Genomic DNA, 6,228 nt, shown 5'->3' on the forward strand with positions numbered 1-6,228 from the left:
ATTTGACAATTTTGACTTAATTTGACTAATTTGACCTAATTTGACCTAATTTGACAAATTTGACCTAATTTAACTCATTTGACTTAATTTGGCTCATTTGACTTAATTTGACTAATTTTCAACTTAATTATTTTATACAAACATATGTAATTGTAAATTAGACATATAGTGAAATTTAAAATTAAATTTGTAGTTGTTATTTAAATTTCTTTTGTTCATAGATCTAGAAATTTATCTTAAATTTGTCTTTATATAGATAATTTTAGTGTATGAATTTATGATGTTTAAATCTCTTTTTTGTATATCTAATTTTTTTAATTTACATGTTTAAATATGTTTAAAATGATGAAAATGTATGAATACTTTTATATTTATTGTAATGTGTACTATGTACATGCACATGTGTGTGTGTGCATATATATATATATATATATATATATATATATATACATTACCCATTATCATCATGTTTGATGAGCCTAGATCCCATAACACTAGTTCTGAGCCTAGTGTTCATCCTTTTGGGAGTGAGATGACATCACATAGGTCTGCCATAACTCCATAGGAGAGACAATAGTTCTATAGTCTGGCAACAGAGGCACTCCAACGTGTCCTAAATGATTTAAATATCACATTGGGAAACATGCATGATCAAAGAAATAAGCAAAGGGGTCAATTATAATCCATATGACGAGGTCAACATAGAGGAGTTCTATAGATCCCTTTCACATAGTGTACATGGTATGGTGAAATAGGATATAGTGAATGTTAAGATTTCCACAATAGATGTGAAAACCATGTTTCTTCATTATCAGGCCTTTGGTAGGTTGAAAGTTTATATGCCTACCAAGTGCATGGATGCACTAGTAGCACCTTTTATCTATCCTATATGGTTGGCCACTCATCATAGGTGGCCCCAAAAGGATGAGTTTCCCCTTTATTTATGCAAACAATTGTTTGCAGAGTTTCATTTGTTCGATGATGTTGACTACACCGATTTTCTGGAACATGTGGGCAAGGGAAGGGCATATTTTCTTCTAAGTTCAGATGACCAGGTGCACTCCCACCCATTAATAAGAAGGAATTGATTTTTCCAAACCTTGTGGTTCTTCCCAAGAGTACAGACCTAGCACATGCTACAAATAGTGTACCAGATGGCACTCGACAATCCATCTTTTCCAGTATTGCTACTATAGCCACACAAGTGGATGAGATGACATCAGATTGAGTGGGTAGATATGTGTTGTGATCTCATAATATAATTCATGGAGCTCATGATACATCAACGAGTGATGCTCCATATTTTTAAGTAGACATACCATTGCTGATGGATGTTGCATGCATGTATGACATAGATCCTTTATGGTAGATGAGTGCATGCCTATCCAGTGATCTCTTGGATTCATATCAAGTGATTTCTATGGAGGATGGGATCCCACTAGAGGAGGACCCATCATATGTTAGGCATGTACTTGGTAGACTGACTACTTCTAGTCGTGGTTGTGAGGTAGATTCTCAGCCTACTGCTACTACACATCCTACTGCCCCACCCCAACATACAACAGTTGTTCAGGATACACCTCCTCTTCCTGTTTATACATCAAGTGCAGTACTTGGTATTAGATTTTAAGATATATTCACTAACATGCTTATGGAACGAGATAGAGAGGGGGATCCTATTACAGTGGGTTCCTTGCATGATTTTGACATCAACAGGATCAGATGAGCATTACATGTTGCAGGAGAGGTATGAATTATAATATTTACTAATTTTAATTTAGAAATTTTATATAGCTACTTGATTGTATACATGTACTCCATAGATTAAATTAATTATATATTGGATTGTATTTTTTGAACTATACAGGGTATCACGTTAGGGTTGATGTATGGAGATTTGGATGCTGCCAATAACCCTGTTCATTAGGAGACATAGGTATGTAAAGTTTAAATTAAATTTTGTTTGTTTTTAAGTTCTATTTAAAGGGATATCTAGGTGTTGATTAAATAATTTCAAGTTATTTAAATTATATATCGAACAAAATATGTGCATTGTCTAGGATGAGTGAGCATTGCATAGGATGAGCCATTAATCTTGCAAATATTCTAGAGTCCAACATGCATGTAGTAGAGGTGTTAGAGACCCTAAGGTATGTTTATGTACAACTACATACATGTACATGTTCTTAGATTCAATTTGATCTAAATTATATGTGTGTGTGTGTGTGTGTGTGTGTGTGTGAAAAGTGGAAACAACAATATTGAAAGACTAAATGAATTCAACCACAAAACCCTAGCCTAACAACAACAAAGATCCACAATAACATATGAATATTACCTAAGACAATGCAAATCAAATGAAATCACAAAGATTATACCATCACATGTCCAATAGGGTTTGGATCTCCAATCTTCCTATCTCCATTGATGTTGCTTGATATATTTGCTCTCAGATTTTATGTGTGCACAAGAGCTCAACAAAGAACAAAAATGTGGTTGCAAGTAGGTTTGATCACATATGAAAGTTCTAATGCTAGAATGCTTGATTAGAATGATTGAATAGGGTTGATAATGAAGGAAGCATCTCCTTATATAGAAGACACTATAAGAAATGGAGGGATAAGATTGAGAGGTGTAAGACATAAATGGTCGGCTAAGATTAGAGGGTAGGTAGAGAAAATAAGAAAATAATGAAAGGGTAGGTAGTGTAGGAATTAAGAGATGAATGACATGTGTCATAGGTGGAAAAGGTTAATGAATTAATTAAATAAATAAAGATTTATTTAATTAATAGAGGAAGTGAGATCAATTAAATAAATGAAATATTTATTTAATTTAGGAAAAAGTATAATTTAAATAAATAAAAGTATTTATTTAAATGAGAAATAAGGCTAGAAGAGGATAAATGAATTAATTAAATAAATAATAATTTATTTAATTAATAGAAGGATTAGGCTTAAAATAATTAAATAAATAAAAATATTTATTTAATTAGATAGGACAATTTTAGGTGTCTACAGTTTGCCCCTCTTTGAGACAATGCATCTTGTCACATTGTTTCAAAGAAGATAAGATGAACTGATACAAAGTTGCCCCTAGATGGGAATGATATGCCCCCTCGAGAGATTGGATGAAAATATCTGAAAAGAACATAGACAATCTCTCGATAAGAAAGAAAGGCTATAAATGACTGACAAGATAGAGTGATAGAGTCACGAGATAAAGGAGACTGATATGAGAGACTAGGGCTAGGGTAGTCTATAAGATAGACTACAAGGGAAAACATCCTCATTGTCATCTACACATCCAAGAGATCAGAGTGCAGAGAGAGTAGAGGCCAGTCAGCAGCGATGGCATTGGTGCATAGATTCGATCGCATTCACCGATATTAGAGGCCAGCAGATGCAGGAGAGTTGGTAGGTACCACAAAACCTCCTTGTACTTTGTTGTATCAATTGTTGTCATAAGTGCATGTTAGGTATTGCAATAAATGCGCTCTAGGTAGGTCTATAAAAATGTCAAGTAGGGGGAAAATGGTAAGGCACGTCTGCATTGGTGCCAGGTGCATCTGCATTGGTGCCAGGTGCGTTTGTGTTTGTGTCAAGCATGTCTATGAATGTAATAACATCTATGTTCAATACGAGCGTGTTTGTGTCTTGCAGGTGCGTCTAGGTAGACCAAAGGCATGTCTATGTGATTCAGGCATGTCTGTGCAGTATGCAAGCGCATTTATGTCTTCAAGGTCAAATCGGTAGTTTTGTGATAAACATACGTTGTCGATTGGATAAGCTGCTAAGAGGATACACTCAAGCAGGTCCTCTAGGGAAGAATAGAATAGTAGATAGGGCTAGGATTAATAGTTCTATGATAGAACATACATTGCCAATTAGGAAACTACTCAAGAGGATACACTCAAGTAGAGGCCCTAGGATAGGATAGATCGAGGCACTTTGTGATGAACAGGGAGTACCATAAGAAATTGACAATTATGTGATAGAACATACGTTGCCAATTGCATAAGGCTGAAATTGACAATTCTGTGATAGAACATACATTGCCAATTGGATAAGCTACTCAAGAGGATACACTCAAGAAGGTTCCCTAAAGATAGGATCAAAGCAGCCCTTTGTGATGAATAGGGAATGCCACTAGGATAGGAAGCAACACTTTGTAATGAACAGGGAGTACTGCTAGGATAGAGTGCCATATGATAGATATAAGCACTAAGATAAAAAGCAGCATTTTGTGATGAACAGGGAATGCTGCTAGGATTGACACGGTTGATTTGCTTGACTGTAGGAGGACCTACCTATGCTAGAGTCATGAGAGAGATTCCCTTCAACTCAGAGTTTATGACCAGAGTTGACACCCAAGGATAGAGCAGTAGTTCAGGCTATGGGCTTGCGATATATTATGTATGTGCTTGAGTTTCAAGTGAACATGGGATTGCTAACTACTTTAGCTGAGAGATGGCACTTAGAGACTTATACATTTCATTTGCCAATGGGTGAGATGACAGTCACCTTAGAGGATGTATACAGGATACTGAGGATACTGATCAATAGGGAGTTAGTTCCTTACGATCGAGAGGGAGATAGGGACACACTGAGATGAGTGTTTCAGGATCCAAGATTGGAGATGAGGGCTGGACATGTGGCTTGGGACACCATGACATAGACATGATTGGCACTATCGACGGTGCTGGCAGGAGTGATCAGTGGATTCCTATGTCTAGATAAGGCGACACTAGGGTTGGCTGTGGGATGGGCGAGGACTCTAGAGATATTGGTGATAGAGCAGAATAGGTTTGCATGGGGACTGTGTCTGCTGGCACACTTGTATTATGAGCTGCATCAGTTTGTTTATCACAGATCAACAAGATTAGGATGCAGAGTGACCTTGTTGTAGGTATGGGCATATGAGCATCTTTTAGTTACACGACTGATACATTTCAAAGGCATAGGACATAGGCCCAGATATGTTCACTTATATGATATGATTATATCTCAGCCATAGATTGGGAGACTCGAGTATTGGTGCTGAGTGATTGACGAGATAGACAATGTGGTATGGAGGTTGTACTGGGATTATGAGGAGTGGGAGGATGATGCAGTGGAGCTGTCATATGTATTCAAGAGTAGGTATCTTATTGGTCGGACACCCTATGTTATTGAGAGATAGTTTGGCAGGATACAATGGATGCCAGGGGGTTAGGGATGTATGCATGGACAGTGAGAGATCAGGTGCACTTGGGTCCATTATTATCTTATGATCAGGAAGTGACACAACTAGTAGAGATGATTCCCTTGCCTTGGGATATGTGGGCAAATATAGAGGATGTAGGTATGGATGCAAAGTATACTACATATTGGGGAGAGCATCAATTTCCATGGCTGATGGATCTAGGGGAGCTGATAGATGTAGGGGGTGGAGGTGATGGAGATGATAGTGGAGATGGTCGAGGTAGAGGCCGATGGAGGAGGCTGCGCACAATAGTAGAGAGGAGAGTGGCTCTAAGGAGAGAGGGCAGAGAGGAGAGATAGGCTCATGTAGTGAGGGGTAGAGGTGGATTACCATCACAGGTGCCAGCAATACAGGTTCCCAGATAGGTATAGGGATGGGGACAGGGATAGAAGCAACCACAAGAGCAGCCATAGGGATAGTTAGATGAGATCTAGGATCTGGAGAGGGATACGGATAGGCTTAAGAGACAGCTAAGGGACACTAAGTGGGAGAGGGATCAGGCTATTTAGCACTATATAGAGGCTGAGATAGCACTAAGGGCAAGGAGATAGGCAACAAAGGACATAGGGGCCGGATATGCCTATGTTCTATAGGCGGGGGAGGAGATAGGCTACTGGAGAGACCTATACTATGGATTGGCATCACCAAATCAGTGGGCTAGGAGCTTTCAGAGACCATCATGGACTATGATGACCACTAGAGAGAGAGAGAGGAGATAGGCATCTAGTGGTGGGGTCATGAGTCGTCCACCACCACCAGATAGAGGGGGTAGGAGAGATGATCTTGGGGCAGGGACTTCCAGGGCTCAAACTCCACCGAGGCCAACTGGCTCTGAGGGAGGGAGTTCATCATAGCCTTAGAGGGCTCCCTATGTATCAATTTTGTACCATTTTGTATGATGACACCTTCAGGTGAGTGTAGCCATATGTATTTTGATATCATTATATCATGACACTTATGATTTTGAGATATATATATGAGATG

Source organism: Cryptomeria japonica, chromosome 7 (genome assembly GCF_030272615.1).
Source record: "Cryptomeria japonica chromosome 7, Sugi_1.0, whole genome shotgun sequence".
In the NCBI taxonomy this organism is placed as follows: domain Eukaryota; kingdom Viridiplantae; phylum Streptophyta; class Pinopsida; order Cupressales; family Cupressaceae; genus Cryptomeria; species Cryptomeria japonica.